At 40.5% G+C, this 16,561-nt stretch overlaps 1 protein-coding gene across 8 annotated transcripts in view; it reads right to left on the bottom strand.

Annotated features, from left to right (window-relative positions):
• The window catches only part of LOC105478881 (ankyrin repeat domain 12), a 136,400-nt gene extending 122,301 nt beyond the window's left edge, over positions 1-14,099 (bottom strand). For 5 of the 8 annotated variants that reach the window (XR_011617136.1, XM_071085678.1, XM_011736597.3 and 2 more), the window contains exon 1: positions 13,829-13,967. The gene's annotated coding sequence lies outside the window, so the exon portion shown is untranslated. Of the gene's footprint in view, positions 1-13,048; positions 13,312-13,828 lie in introns of those variants that run through there. The other 3 variants (XM_011736596.2, XM_071085676.1, XM_011736598.3) reach the window with 3 other exon arrangements.
• Between the last annotated feature and the right edge of the window lie 2,462 nt (positions 14,100-16,561).

Raw genomic sequence — 16,561 nt, 5'->3', positions numbered from 1 at the left:
TCTCTTTATCATATTTTCCTAAAGTAATGGTTAATTTTCACCACGATGTTTTCTGGCAGTTATTCCATAACATTTTCCCACAAAAACCTAATGGCTGCACTCCAGATCAAGAAATTAGTATCCTTTTTTTTTTTTTAAATCACAAAATTGGCCGGGTACAATGGCTCACGCCTGTAATCCCAGCACTTTGGGAGGACAAGGCGGGCGGATCACGAGGTGAGGAAATCGAGACCATCCTGGCTAACATGGTGAAACCCCATCTCTACTGAAAATGCAAAAAATTAGCTGGGTGTGGTGGCAGGTGCCTGTAGTCTCGGGAGGCTGAGGCAGAACAGTGTGAACCCGGGAGGCGGAGCTTGCAGTGAGCCAAAATCGCACCACTGCACTTCAGCCTGGGCAACAGAGCGAGACTCCATCTCAAAAAAAAATAATAAATAAAAATAAATTAAAAAATCACACAATCACAAAATTTAACCACCAACAGCATGCAAAAGATGAAGAAAAAAGTACAGGCATCTACAATCTTTTACAATAAACTGTCCTCAATGATGTCCTTAAAACAATGTTCTTAAAAGTTCTTAAGGAATTTTTATGGTCTATTTTATAAAGTTCTCTAAAGTTTTAACTTTAGAATGGACATGTATTGCTTTTATCAGCAAATAAAAATTCTTTTAAAATAATAACATAGGTCCATTTCTACTTGATTTCCTCTGGAGTCCTAGAGCATTCTGGGTAGAACTCAAGAGGAAGTAATACATGAGGCGGCAGGTAACAGAGTGTTTCAGACAGTGGTAGATGAAAAGAGATAAAAGGTACTTACATATTTTCTAACTCTAAAACCACAACAGGGAAAGAAGCAAAAGATTTAGGACACAAGCTCAATCCATTAAATATAGGCTTCATTTTTTATTAGTGTTGCTAAATATTATACCTTTCAGGAATCTGAGCATGAGAGAATTCAGAAGACTATACAAAATAAATACATTACAGGCCAGGCACGATGGTTCACTTCTGTATTCCCAGCACTTTGGGAGGCCAAGGTGGGCAGATCACCTGAGATCAGGAGTTCAAGACCAGCGTGGCCAACATGGTGAAACTCCGTCTCCACCAAAAATACAAAAATTAGCCGGGCGTGGTGTGTGCATGCCTGTAGTCCCAGCTATTCAGCAGGCTGAAGCAGCAGAATCGCTTGAACCCAGGAGGCGGAGGTTGCAGTGAGCCCAGACTGCACCACTACACTCCAGCCTGAGTGACAGAGTGAGACTCCTTCTCAAAAAATAAAAATAAAAATAAATAAATAAATAATCATTACAAATAGCCAATTTGCTTTAGCTATATGTCTATCATTACTTTCAAAATTCCACAAAGGTAAACCTATAGGATAGAGTTCTATATAGATAGTCCAATTACCTGAAATAATAAACAACCAGTATCTACTAATCCTAGCCAAATCTAGGTAAAATACATTAGAAGGAAATTAGGAAAGTAGAAAATAAGCACTACAAGACTTGGGTTCTAATTGTAACTTGAAATTTCTAGTACACTCTTTGGCTTTCAGTTTCCTATTTTAAAACGATGTCCATTCCAATTCTAAAATTCTACCATTCTTTATCTCCCCCAGCCATCACTTTCCTTAATATAGACATCATGAAAAGTATGTTCAATAAACACTAGCTAGTCTAAATCAACTAATTCTCCTTAAAACTTCAACAAAAATGAATGAAGTCTGTGATGTTAACTTATTTAAGTGTGGGTATTTCCTTTAGCTATCATATCCTAGTTTGCTCATGCAATTATTCTATCACTTAGCATTTACTAAACACTTAACATGTCACATAATGGAACTAAGATGAACAAAACACAATCCTAGCCTGAAGAGAACTGACAGCCTTTAACAGGAAAAAGACAATTTAATTACTACGCAGAATAATAAATGCTATGTAAGCAAGCACCCAATTTGGGTGCATGTGTACGGAGGTAGGGGTGGGGAATTACAAGAAGAGGGAACACTAAAATAGAGTCTTGAGAATGACTGAGGCAGGTAGATATAGATGGGGCTGGTGTGGGAGCAGGATAAGCATATGCACAGGTGTACACACATGCACACACAGAAGCAGACCACAATGAAGGAACAGCAAAAGACTGAAGCAGAGTAGGATAGAAAATGAGGCTGAAGAAAGCAGGAAGGGATCTCATCATGAAGCCCGTTGTCATTGTGTAGTCTGTTCTTTATGGTAACAAAAAAGGCTTCCAAAAAAGTAGTGACATAATTCGAGTAGTGTGTTCAGAAAGGTGCCCTTGGTGAAACTCTGAAAGACGGACTTGAGAGGAATTAGCTAAGACACAAGGAGACCACTTAAAGCACAATGACCAGATTGTGGTGGGAGGAGGGTCACAGGGGGCAGGGGTGGAAGAGTAAACAAGAACAAGAAGGCTAGAATGAAACCTAAGTTTCCGGCTCCAGCAATAAATAAGAAGTAAAATTCCTTTGGAAATAATTTAAATAAGCAATTAGCATTTATCTGTTGTATTTATCTTTGAATAGTAATAATACCTCAAATTTTTAAAAAATAAAATTCTTGTTATCTCATCAAATATTTACAAGACATTAAAGAGATGTTTTTGACTATGTGAAACACCTGATTATAAGGGATCAATTCTAACAATGCATTTAGAGTTTCTAAATAAATATGGGCAGTTGTATTTACAATTATCTATTTGCCTAGGGGTATCTTATATATACATACATATACATACGTGTGTTTGTGTGTGTATATAGTCTCCCCCCTCCAGAATTGTTAAGGTAGGTATACAAAATATTCATCTGCAATTGAGACGGTTGGCACAGATGACTTCTAAAGGTCTGAGATTTTTAAAATGAGTTGCAGAGTTTACTGACCTTCTGGCCCTAACAGGTTCTAAATTGCTGCAACTTCCATAAACCAGTAGAGGGCTGCAACAGCTCAGAGAAAATGGTTAGGCAGCTTTACTTGCATTTCTGGCACAGGGAGCAGAAAATACTACCAATGCTGAAAAGTAGAAACCTAACAGCCACTGTATTCACTTCACTGTCAACAGGGAAAAAGCTTACAGGTTCTAAAAGGATTCTAAAATTCTGAAAACTAGAAACATCCACAATTAAGAATTCTGCTATCTCCTTTCTCTTCTAGCAAAACGGAAAACTGTTTGAAGGCCGAGTAAAATTTCATAAAATAAGTACGGGGAAAAAGTCTACCAAAATGAGTTGGCAATTCACCACTTCCTTTTAGACCTATTGTGCCACACAACTGATCTTCCTAAAATAATTATTTTGTTTCTTTCCTCTCAAATCTATACTTTATCAGTTTTGTCCTGCATATAGTGGAATGCTGAAGTTTAGCTTTCACAAGATTTCTAGGTACATTCCCACCTCATACATAAATCTTATTTTCAACTCCTCTAGTCACACTGCTCTCAATACTATATACAATGTGCAACAGAGTTAAGATGGAAGAGGTCAGGCTTCACTGAATAAGTCACAGTTGAGATGAACCATGAAGAAACAAAAGGATTTAAATAGGTCTAGAGAAAAGGGAAAGTTCATCATGCTATTTTTTGTACCTTTTAAATTACCTAAAATATTCTAAATAAATTTTTTTTGTATTTTATTTTTGCTCCCTCTGCAGCCCCCTCCAAAAGATAGGCTATTGCAGCCAATCTTTGCAACATATCATAACAATTATAAATAAGGCTGGTGCTACTCTTAAGTATTACTCACAGCTTAATCCCCAAAAGGGCCCTGTCTCACTTTTACTGCTTTCTATAAAAATGATAGGCACACACTTTAGCCTTAAATGAAAGGATTTTTAATTATTTAAATAATGGATACAGTTTTAGCAGTGGTACATAAGATAAATGAGATTGGGATAGGTCATTAAGAAACCAGAATAGTTTACAATAATCACTGCCTCTGCAATATAAGCCTGAGATCCTAAAAACTATGTCCAAATTCTTGATGCAGTTGTGGAGAGCTGAAATCAATCCCTACGAGAGAGCAATCCAAGTAACAAAGTATTTCTAACTTACATACAACATCATTTCCACCCTGATCCAACAATATGATGGGTTATAACACTGCTCAAATTACAGATTAAAATTGACACTTCCATGACTATACCAGGACTGAACTGTTCGGGCCTTTATTTTAGTCTTGATCTGCTACCTTTTTCTTTATCCTGCTTACTCTCCAACACAAACCTACCTCCTACAATACACACTAGATTTCAGAACAACTGTACATTCCAGGGCATTCAAAGGAAAACACACTTTAAACTGGTTTAATGTAGCATTATATGTCACTGGTAGCTCTTCTGACCAAAGTCATTTAGAATTATAAACTGTTTTCCCTGACAAAGCATGTTGATAAGAAGGAGAAATATGGTAATGAAGGACCAGAACAGAGTAATTTCACTGTATTCTAATAGCTGAAAGAAAGTAGTATGAAAAAGCTGATACTCTGAAAACTCCAACAACGCAAAAGAATAAGCGTGTATTTGGTTGGTTTTTACTTTTTTTTTAGTTTTATGGAGATGGAAGCTCATTATGTTGGCCAGGCTACTTTCAAACTCCTGGCCTCAAGCAATCCTCTCACCTCTGCCTCCCACAGTGATGGGATTACAGGTGTGTGCCACTGTGCCCAGCCAAAACTCCTTTTTTTGTGGATGGAGTCTCACTATTTTGGCCCAGGCTGGGCTCAAACTCATGCTCCTCCCACCTCAACCTTCTGGAGTAGCTGGGATTACAGGCATGTGCCACTGTGCCAGGTTTGGTTTTATTTTTAAAATAGAACACTTTCTGACATATAACCACACAAATGTTTTTGAATCGGGGGAGAAAAAGGCAAATGTCACTGATGGTGCAAATGTTAAGCAGGTTTACTAAAGGAATTGTATTATAAAAAGTAACGCCTAAAAAAGAAATTAAGGACTCTCTAAGAATCTAAAAGTTCTACAGCAAAAACTGAACCTACATTTCCAAGTCAGTGATTCTCGGCCTCTTTGAAGAGACCTATTTCAGTACCTAAAACACACAGGTCCTTTTCCCTGAACTCATATTTACCAAAAAATCTACAACTTCAAAATACACACAGAACCTCTTCCTAATTATGCATCTTGATTTTAGGAAATTACCTCTTCTTGCTAGATTTTAAGTTGCCCATAAACAGAGAATGCCGTCTTCAGATATGTGCTTACAACTGGGGTCTAAAACCTTAAGAACCTTTCTAAATAGTTACCTCCTATTTAAATTCTATACCTCTAGAATTACTTTCTAAGAAAATGCGTATTATATCATTTCCCACCTTGGAAATTAATTTTTATTAAGCCCCTCATCCTAGTAATTGTGGCTGTTCTCAACTGCCACCCACTTTTAGTCCCAGTTCATCCTCTTATGCCAGTCAGACCCTCCTCTTGCCACTGTCACTGAGGTGATTCTCATTGATTCAATAAATATATGCTAACCATTTACAACACGATGGAATAGAGAACAAAACAGAATGATTTGTGTCTTTACACGGCTGACCATGTTCCTTTCCACATCAACTAGAAAGCAATTTGGATGATTAAGGAATAATACTATCCTCCTATGTGATTATGTCTGTATTTTGTTTCCTGAGTGTGAATTCTTAAAGAGACATATACTATAATATTGCCTTCACTTGTATCTTCCCAAATCCCTGCCTCAACAATGCTAAATGTAGTGCTGTACCTAGAGACATTCCTTTAAAAACTGTTAATTATGTGTTTAAAATTTCACTACATCCAGAGTCTGGCATGGTGGCATACGCCTGTAATCCCAGCTACAAGAGAGGCTGGGACAGGAGGATTCCTTGAGACCAGGAGTTTGACGCTGCAGTGAGCTATGATGGCACCACTGTACTCCAGCACGGGCAATAGAGCAAGAACCCATATCTAAAAATAAAACTAATAAAAACTTCATTATATCTACAGTACTTGTTCATTGTGGTAAAACTGGAAAATTCAGAAATGAGAAGATAAAAATTCCAAGACTTTCAAATTCAAGAACCCATTACATTTTCAGACTGAATACTTCATGACTTTTCACTTTTTACTCCTTGTAAAAATCCATAATCATAATACAAATTACATATTTTCCCCTAAAGTGTCTAAATTTATCATTTTATCTTTTCTTTTAATATCATCATCTTTGAAGGTGCAGTACTGAAAGGAAGCAATACAGTCACCATCACTTACTAGATATGTGTAACTTTAAATGATTTAACTTGAACCTTAGCTGCCTATGATCAACTATGGAGTAGTTGTAATTATACCTCTGCCAGTCTATTAGCACTTCCTAATGAAGATGACTCAAGTGTGAGAGTACATGTTTCCCCTATGCTCAAAAGATTCTGTTTTCTGCTACTCCCACCCTAACATCTGAGTATACAAAAGCTATAGGGAGGGGAAATTCTTAAGACTAGGAGTGTGAATGGAATAATAAAAGAGCATAAAGAGTAACCACCCCAATAAGGGAGTAGTACTCTGGAGACAGCCTGTTTCTTCTGGGGTTTCTGAAGGGGCACTGGTGCTATAAAATAAAATTTGTAACATATAGAAAACTAATAATCACTAATATACAAAGATTATGCAAAAGGAGGTTGGAAAATTAATAATCTTTTATTACAGTCTTTAAACAATAGCATACAATACTTGCATGCTGTAAAACCCTAATAAAAATGTTAAAATATTATTTGTTTAAATCATTGATTGCTACTCCTAGAAGTTTTGAGTAAGAAAAAAAGAAAAATGGCCAAAGGATATGATGTGTCAAGTCACAGTAGAGAAAATGCAAATGATTATTTTCTCAGGCGTTAGCTAAAGTAAAATGAAAGTAATATAATTTTTAAGTTTAACAACACAAATATAGGTATGTAAGGCTCTATGTAAGTATAGACTAATTTTGAATGGGCCCTTCCAAGAAAGAGCGCTAGTGCCTGAAGGAAGAGGAGGAGCCTCAAAGGATGATAAAGGACAAGGGAAAGAATGAGTAAGCCAATTTGCTGTCAACCATTCTTGCTTACTTTCAATAACATGAGGACAAATAGAAACACAGTAAAGGGGGGGGTGGTGTTTGGTCATATTCAACTGCAGCTTAAAGAGAATTCTTGGCAGCGAGCAATGGTTCACGCCTGTAATCCCAGCACTTTGGGAGGCTGAGGTATGTGGATCACGAGGTCAGGAGTTCGAGACCAGTCTGGCCAAGATAGTGAAACCCCGTCTCTACTAAAAATACAAAAAATTAGCCAGGCATGCTAGTGGGTGCCTGTAATCCCAGCTACTGGGGAGGATGGGGCAGGAGAATCGCTTGAACCCGGGAGGTGGAGGTTGCAGTACGCCAAGATCATGCCATTGCACCCCAGCCTGGGCGACAGTGTGAGACTTCATCTCAAAAAAAAAAAAAAAAAAAAAAAATGTTCTTCACTCCTGATATGTTTTTACAAATCCTGGAAGATAAGCATAATTTCTGAAGGCTGAATAACCACTACTGGATGATCACGTCAACTATAAATACATTAGTGAATTGGACTGATCTTAAGAAAAAATTTCTCAAAGTAACAAACTTAAATTTATATAATTTATAAATTTCAACTTAAGTTCTTGAGTAAAAAAGATCCAGTTAGAGATATTCTGACAACTTTCTGAAGTGTTTTCTTAACTAGATATTTAAGATATCTGCACTTACATGTAACATATATGAAGGTATCTAATAGTATGCAGCACACAGAAGCTCAAAAGAAGTTCTTTTCCTTGATTACCAAGTAACTCCCAAGTAGTGAGAATTAAACTCTGGTAGAAAGGATTTATTTTAACTCAGTGGTTGCAAGACTAACATGGAACACTGGAACGCAAGTCAAGGCTTTATTCCTAGTTACAATATTCTTGTGCAAATTACGGTAGGAAATGTGTCATGAAATTTTAATTTTCTTATCTAATCGTCTTTATCATCATTAACCATTACAACTAAATTTTTTTTTTTTTTTTGAGATAGCATCGCTCTGTCTCCCAGGCTGGAGTGCAGTGGCTCAATCTTGGCTCACTGCAACCTCTACCTCCCAGGTTCAACCAATTCTCCTGCCTCAGCCTCCCAAGTAGCTGGGATTACAGGGGTGCGCCATCACACCCAGCTAATTTTTTTGTATTTTTTAGTAAAGGGGGTTTCACCATGTTAGTCAGACTGGTCTCAAACTCCTGACCTCAGATGATCTGCCAGCCTCAGCCTTCCAAAGTGCTGGGATTACAGGAGGGAGCCACTAGGCGCCTGGCCCATTACCACTAATTATTAAAAGCCGTACAAGGAATGTTTTTAATGTTTACCTCTACTCTGTTTCAGAAGAGGTAAACAGAATAGAAAGTTGTGTACAATTTGAATTTCGTGGGAGAAAATAAAAGTGCATGTCTCTCATTTCTCTTCCTTTAGGTTTGCTAATGCTTCTCTTTCATGAGTGAATTTCAAAGGAATCTAACATTACTCCAGATAATTTTAACCTGGATTCAATCCATGGCTCAATATCATCAGATTACCTGACAATCCTTGTTTTGCCTTACTGAGCTGTGAGGTTCAAAAGAGAATCAGATGTAAAAAGCACTGTGTGAACTACAAAGCACTACAATTTTTAAGGTACTACTTTTCTTTTATCTTGAGAGTCAATATAGCTATTTCTAGGCAGAAGAGAGAGCCACAAATGGTTTTTGTTCTCTATTAGAAGTCAGAATGCCGACAAAACTCCTATGTGGGAGGAACAATCTGAAATCTGAGAAGCTATAGAGGTCTATTATAACTCTTTGCTATTGTAACAATAAGAGACTACATATCCAGGTAAGGTGGCTAAGACCTGTAATCTCAGCTACTAGGGAGGGTGAAGCAGGAGGACTGCTTGAGGTCAGGAGTTCGAGACCAAAACTAGTCTGAGCAACACAGTGAGACCTTGGCTCTAAAACAAAACAAAACAAAAACAAACAAACAAAAAAACCCCTATTTATTTTGAAAGGTTAACAATTCCCCAACCTATGCATATTATTAGAGATTATTAATCTTATATTGTCAAAATAAGACAGATAACAGACACAGGGTAGTTAAAAATGTACTTATCATTAACATTTGTGTTATTTTTCCCAGTTATGGCCTAAATACACACCGATAACCAGAAAAGTAAACTATTACACATTTTGAAACAATTTTAGCCCAATAAACAGATGTTAAGGAATTGGCCAAAGATGACACAATTTTTTTAATTTTTAGAATTTTTTTAAAGTCAAAGAAAAAGAAATGACTTCCACCCTGTAACTTGCAGCTTCATAATCTACCTCCTTCAAGTTGGAAGTGTCTCCATGTTACAACTGAATTTTCTAAGGACTTATGTTTGAATTTAAGTTTCTTAGAATTTTGGAGGATTGCACCAATCAGAAAACCTGATCTTGGATACTGTTTTCTAAGCTGGACAAACTCAGCAAATTTTCTATTGCTGGATCTATTTCCTTATGAAAGTCCTAAATGAGTTTGGTTAGTTTTTTCTTCACTCACTGTGACGAAAGAATGTCTCTTTAGAAGAATGGTATCAATAGGAAGGTGGAATTTGTTAGGATAGCCAACAACCATGGCCCTTTCCGTAGGTGGTAAGAATAATGTGCTCTGACAACTAATAAAAAACCACCACCACAGCAACAAGTATATCTGCATCTCATAAAAAGGGTTGCTGGCCTATGTTCTATGATTCCCATAAAGGTACTTCCTTTTTTTTTTTTTTCCGAACCACCAAGAAGGTAGAATAGCTGTCCCCCAAACGTTTTTCATGAAATCTGAAATTTAAGAATCCCTGCCTTAAAACTCTTAGAAAACCAACTTAATTAGAGGCACAGCAGATAAATGGTTAATAAAACAGGACAATGAAATCTATTATTTAGTGTGTAAAATCTACACATCACATAACTGTTCACAGCCTGTTTCCTCTCCATTTTACAAGGTTATTATGAAAATTACCTAAAATGTTTCACTTAAAACAGAGATTTGCATATTCTAAGTGTTCAGCAAATATTATCTATGATTATTAGTAGCTTTATTTTCAAAACTATAAAAACTCCGATAATCTATGTAATACTACAATACTGATGTTGGTTTCCAGGATTATCAATTTACAGCACTAAGAAGTTTCAAACTTAACAGCAAAGGCAAACAAAAACTGTTTTTAACACTTCTAAATATTTTAGATATACCAGATAACCATAACATGAACTATTCAAAGACGAGTTTTTAAAGGAAATCATCTCCTGCTTTTGCGTATCTGAAAACTAGCAAGAGTCAAATAAATTAACATTGCTACTAAGATTACTTTCACTATTACTTTTAAAAAGCCATTGTCTGTTACAGAAACAGATTATGAATGCATGAGTATGTATGAGAATATTTTCAAATGCTAAAGAAACTTCATATTCTCCAGGGAAAGTCAGATTAATAACTGCAATATTTAAAATGTTCATAAGCAGCTTAACTAAGGTTAGAACTAAGTGGGGATCAGAAAATGCATCTACAGGAGTTATAATCTATAAAACAGCAGATGAAAACAAAGCTAGGGCTATGCAAAAATTCAGGGATCTAAACACCTTGTTATGCTTTAAGAATTGTATTTTCTTTAAAAATAACATCACCACGTTGTACAGAAGTTTACAGTATACAATGTGCTTTCTAAAATATTCTCATTTGTTCCACAGAATAACATTAAATTATGCAGGAAAATTACTTTTGCAGGTTAAGAAGGCAAAGTTATTATTATTATTGTATTTTTAAAGTTGCAGCTGATAGAAGGCAAGGTTCTGAAAGTGAATGCGATATGTCAAAAACCATTGTTAGGAAGTGAGGAAGTGATAAATCAAGAATTTAAACCCAGGCCTTCTCACTTATATTTCAATGTCCTTTCCACAACTCCATAAAACTTCTGAAGAGGCAAATTAGCATCTTCACAGAAAGAAACCTCTCGGTCAAACCACAGGTTGTTTTTAACTAGCTGCAGACTAGCTTCAAGTGTTTTCACCTTTATTTTCTCATGTGTAAAAATAAAGGAAACGAATAAGAAAATCAGAGGTCCCTTCCAGTCCCAAGGATAAATCTCAACACTGTACCCTTTATAAGGCATACGCATTTTACAAATACATGTTGTTAGCAACAAATTCCAAGTTAGAAAGCAGTGTCAATAGCTCTTAAGCAACCTACAGCAATTATTAGACAAATTCTTCACGACCACGTGATACATGTTACCTTAACATGACTAAGTCTATATACAGAAAGTAGTAGGAGAAACCTCTTATGAACTAGGATGGAAATGACTCCATTAACCATCCTCTTTTTGGACTGAAATAATGCTATTAAAACGTAAGAATGGTTTAAAGAAAAGTTTACGTGTCAGCTAATAGCAAGAAATCAAAATGATACTTTTACAACCACTCAATATTTTTTTAAGAATAAAAATCTCTTCTCCAACGAAGTGTTTTCCAAATATCCTACCATTTCTCCAATCTACTTCAAAAGACTCTCAGTCATGTTTTCCAACTTCTATAGGGAAAAAGTAATATCGACAGCTTGATAAAAACATCTTCCTTTTAAACTCATTCTACCAGCTGGACACTAGTCTGCAAATAAAATTCAGGCTTTTTTTCCCCCTTCGGTATTAACAAACCAGTATAAGTCTGCACAATGTATTTTCAGCTAAATTCTTTCCTCGTCTGAATATTTTTGTTCTCTTTACTCCTCCTCAAATATTCTTCATGGAATACACACCCAGAGATTTCCACTTTCCCAGTTCTGTGTAGTTCATGAAACTATTCCAATAACTGATTCTTAACAACTACTATGAGAACTATGAGATTAAGAACATTAAAAGTATCCTACATAAGTACACTTAACACTCATTTTCCTTCCATTTTAACATCTCGTCTATCTCTAACATAAAACACATAACGAGTTAAACTTGACCTTAGCCAAGATGCCTGTAGAGCTTCAGAAATGTATTCAGTGCCTGTATCAAATAAAAGATTCTTAAGCACTAAAACCTATCTCCCCTTGTCTATAATCTCCAGGGGAAAATATTTCAAATCTTTAAAGGTTTCGCTTTTAACCCAAATTAAAGATTTTTCTCAACAAGATTAGTTAATATAACGACTTCATCTTACACAGTGGACACTATTTCATTTTGCTTTTAAGCCACTTGGCACCAATAGAGCATATGTTCGGCCAGTTCTGAGCTAATCTCCAGGAAAGGCTTTGTATAACAATTGAAGAAACTCAGATCTGTGCCCAAGATTTTTAACGTCCTACTTCAGCATATGTTTTTGGTTTTTTTGTTTGTTTTTCTGTTTGTTTTTGAAAAGGAGTTTCACTCTTGTTGCCCAGGCTGGAGTGCAGCGGCACGATTTCGGTTCACTGCAACCTCTGCGCCTGGGTTCAAGCGATTCTCCTGCCTCAGTTTCCCAAGTAGCTGGAATTACAGACATGCGCCACCACGCCTGGCTAATTCTGTATTTTTAGTAGAGATGGGGTTTCACTATATTGGTCAGGCTGGTCTCAAACTCCTGACCTCAGGTGATCTACCCACCTCGGCCTCCCAAAGTGCTAGGATTATAAGCATGAGCCACTGCACCCGGCCGTGCATATGTTGTTAATAAACAGTTAATTTATGTTAAAATATCTATTTCCCTAGCCTTTCTTTATAATTTACACAAACCATTCTAAAATGAAAACGAAATACACGACGGAAGATGCAGGCTCATTTCAACTTTAGGATTAGAGATAATTCCGAACCATTACATACACAGCACTGGATGTGCAACACACTTCACCTTAGTTCGCAGTTTAACCACGGGTGTCCAGTGGAAATTACAATCCCTGTGACAACACTGCTTTAAATGTTTCCTAAGGTTTCAACGAGTGCAACAGTAACTTCCTATCCCAGACAGCGTCTTACTGTTATTACTAAAACAGCTGTCAGCTAAGCTTCGGATACCTCTTTGTACAACCGTTGATTCAACGCTTTGGGATCTGGAAGGATGCGTCATTCCACATCACTCCTCAAAACGAGATCTAAGCACCTGACGTGCTCCAGGGGTCTTGAAGCATCTCAAGTGGGCACTTGAAAAACGATGAACCGCCTGCCCAATGCGGCAAGGTTAGATTACGCCGACATTTAAGACAGAACTGTAGAGTGGCAGCTCTTTCCCCGTACACTACTAAAGCAGCAATTTCCCCTTCTTGCTTTCATCCACCTCTCCCAGGACCCGGGTACCTCCAACGCTCCCGGCCCGAGCGGCCCCAGCAGAATCCCCGGCGTCGGCGCACGCCCGGCGGCTAGCGACGGGAACGCGCGGCGGGCCAGGCGCGCCCCCGCCCCCGCGGGTCCGACCGCCGCACGCCAGCGGCGCCCTCTCGGCCGCGCACACTCACACTCGCACGCACACGCTCCTCCGGCCCCGCCATGTTCCGGGAGGCGGCGGCAGCCCAGCCCCGACAGCCGCGGTGAGGGCGCCCGCGCCCAGGCCAGCTCGCGGTCCTCCACCCGGCCCCCGCCCCGCCCCGCGCGGCGCCCCCGCCCAGTTGGCGGCTCCCACCTGCGCCAAGGCTCCTCAAGACGCGGGGAGGGGCGGCGGCAGCGGCGGCAGGCGGGGCCCCGGCGGACCCGCGCCGGGGGGCACTAACGGCCTGTCACTGTCAGGCGGGCTGCGGCTCGGGCCAGGCTAGGCGGGCGGCGCGTCGGGGCCGGGTGGGGAGGGCAGGGCGCGTCCCCTACCTTGCTCTGGGGTGGGGGAACGGGAGCAGCGCAGAACTGAGGGGGTCTCCTCCCAGGCGCCGGGGACAAGCTCGAAACCGCGCCCCTCCTTCCTCCTTTCCTGTCGCCACGCCCCCCTCACCCGCACGGACCCGAGGCAAGGCCGGCGCAGGAGGCTTCACCCCCGGAACGAGTGCCTCGGCGTGGCCGTCGCTGTCGTTGTCTTCGTCGCCGCTGCAACCGCCTGTAACACCGCCGGGGCCGGGCTTGAAAACATCTCCGGTCTCGGTCCGTCTCACACCACAGCCTCCTCGCTCCCAGGACAGGGCCGCCCCGCGATTGGCTGCGACGCGAGCACGTGACACCCGCGGACACGTGACTCCCGCGGGCACGGGACGGGCGGCGTGACCGCCCCGCCCCCCGGCGCCCGCCCCTCCTGCTGCTCAGCCAGGCTCCGCGAGCTGCAGGGCGGGGAAGCGGGACGTACCAAGCGGCAGGCGGCGGAGGGGTGCGGGCCGGAACTCCGCCCTTTGTGTTAGTCGGTCTCCACGCCCCACTCGGGCTAGTGTTACCGCCTCCCCGCCGCAGACACCATCCGACAAAGGAGGGGGAATCAAAGGCTGGGTGAAGAGGCAGGGCAGGCGCCGCTGACGCTGCTGGGCAAGCGGGCTCTGCAGAAGCATTTGTGGCGACCGTGGCAGTGGCTGTGACTGGAAGCTTCTGGAAAAGGCGGCGGCGATGAAGATCCCCACATAGGGTATACACCTGTTATTTTTACACGGGATGGGTGGACGAGCGTGATCCAACTCAGGCAAAATGACGCTGTGACCGCAGCTCGAGGACTAGGCGAAGTTCCCCCGCTAAGCCGGCGGCGGCCGCCTGGCCCCGCACCAGGCCGGAAAAGCTGCACCTGCGCCCCGAGCCCGCGGCCCCCCGCCCCAGGTGGAGCCCTGGGCCCCGCCCCGAAAGAGCGGTAGCGTCCACCTGCCCTGGGACCAGGGGATCTAGAGCGCGTCCCCTTCCAGCCACGCCTTCCAGTGGCCTCTTTAAAGAGGAATTCAGTGCACGTTCCCACACGTAGTGTTGGGGATTCGAGAGGGAGCTGCTCAGGTACTGGGAAGGGTGCCTGAGGAAGATTGACCGTCGCAGCGTGGCAACCCCGTGTGCTCACTTCCTTCTGGGCGCGTATTATTTACGCAGAGGTTAATCTGCAACAACAGCGTCCGTTTATGACTTACTGCATGCAGTTACAAGTTTATGTTAAACTGTCCTTTAGTCTTGATGAACTGAGGGTTCAGATGTGATCACAGCAGATGAAATGACATTCAGACCTGACAGGGACGGCGAGGTCCCATCAAATTACTATATAAAGCATAAACCTGCATTAAAGATCAGGAGTTTTCCCTTTCCTAGGTTCCCGATTTCTCCCACCTACAAATCATTAGGGTCAACAAGACTAGAAAGAGAGCGCCTTATGGCTACAGGTGGAATAGTGTTATTTAATTTGGTTATTTATGATGTGAAATACAAAGAAAAAGTCGCCTATGAGAAAGTCAAGAGAGCTCCAGGCTAGGACATTTTCACTACTTTTTTGTGCCACTTGGAAAATTAACTCTTGTTTACCGTGTCTCAATTAAAAAAAAAAATTCTTAAAGATATACTTAAAAATAATCGTTATAGCCGAACGCGGTGGCTCACGCCTGTAATCCCAGCAATTTGGGAGGCTGAGGCGGGCAGATGGCTTGAGCCTGGGAGTTTGAGACCAGCCAGGGCACCATAGTAAGACCCTGTCTCTAAAAAAATATATGAAAATTAACCAGGTTGGTGGCACCTCTCTGAGGCCAGAGTATTGCAGTGAGCCATGATCACACCACTGTACTCCTGCCTGGAGACACAGCCTGTCTCAAAAAAAAAAAAAATAGTGAATGGTCTGTTTCAAGTACAAGTGACTTTGAGAAATCAAGGATAGATAAATCTAATATATATAAATTTATTCATGCATTAAAGCTGGCTAATCCTATTTGTAAAACTAATGTACTACAGCTAGTTTCTTAATACACAAATGGTTTTATCCTTTTTTCTAAGTTGTAATATCCATACCACTGCAGAGTGTATACAATCATGCTTCCAATACCTTCACCCAATTATTTTTTGTGTACTTGCAGTGTCAGAATAGCTAAGGATAATGTCAAAAGTGTTTTGGACCTTTCTTTTCTAAAAATGGTAATGCTTCGGTTGGGCACGGTGGCTCATGCCTGTAATCCTTGCAGTGAGTCGAGATTGCGCCACTGCACTCCAGCCTGGGAGACACAGCCAGACTCCGTCTCAAAAAAAAAAAAAAAAAAGGTAATGCTTCTAGAGACTAGAGACAATTACCATATCCTCCTTAAACCTACAGTGCACTTGAGGTCTCACCAGTTGGAAATACAGTAACCATTATGTGTTGTAAATACAATAATGTTTCCAAGGAACACTGACAAAAGTTTATAGAAAGATCATGTTAACTTAAAACTTGGCTGTGGCTAAAGATGGGAAAGCAAAACATGTGAAATTTGACCAAATTTTTACTTCACAGTAACCTGATCTTGATAAAAGCAATCTGGAAATTGAAAATGGGTGACACCAGAGTAACTGTTAACTAGATTATGTAATGTCTTCACAGTCATAGATAGAAGACTTTAAAATGGTCCTCTGTCATTATGACATAATACTTAGAGCTGCAAGTTGCTAAGGTTACCACGAGGATGTACACAA

The sequence above is a fragment of the Macaca nemestrina genome, chromosome 19 (genome assembly GCF_043159975.1).
Source record: "Macaca nemestrina isolate mMacNem1 chromosome 19, mMacNem.hap1, whole genome shotgun sequence".
NCBI classification, from domain to species: Eukaryota; Metazoa; Chordata; class Mammalia; order Primates; family Cercopithecidae; genus Macaca; species Macaca nemestrina.
The sequence above is the reverse complement of the archived record's forward strand: the minus strand, read 5'-3'. Positions and strand labels throughout refer to the sequence as shown.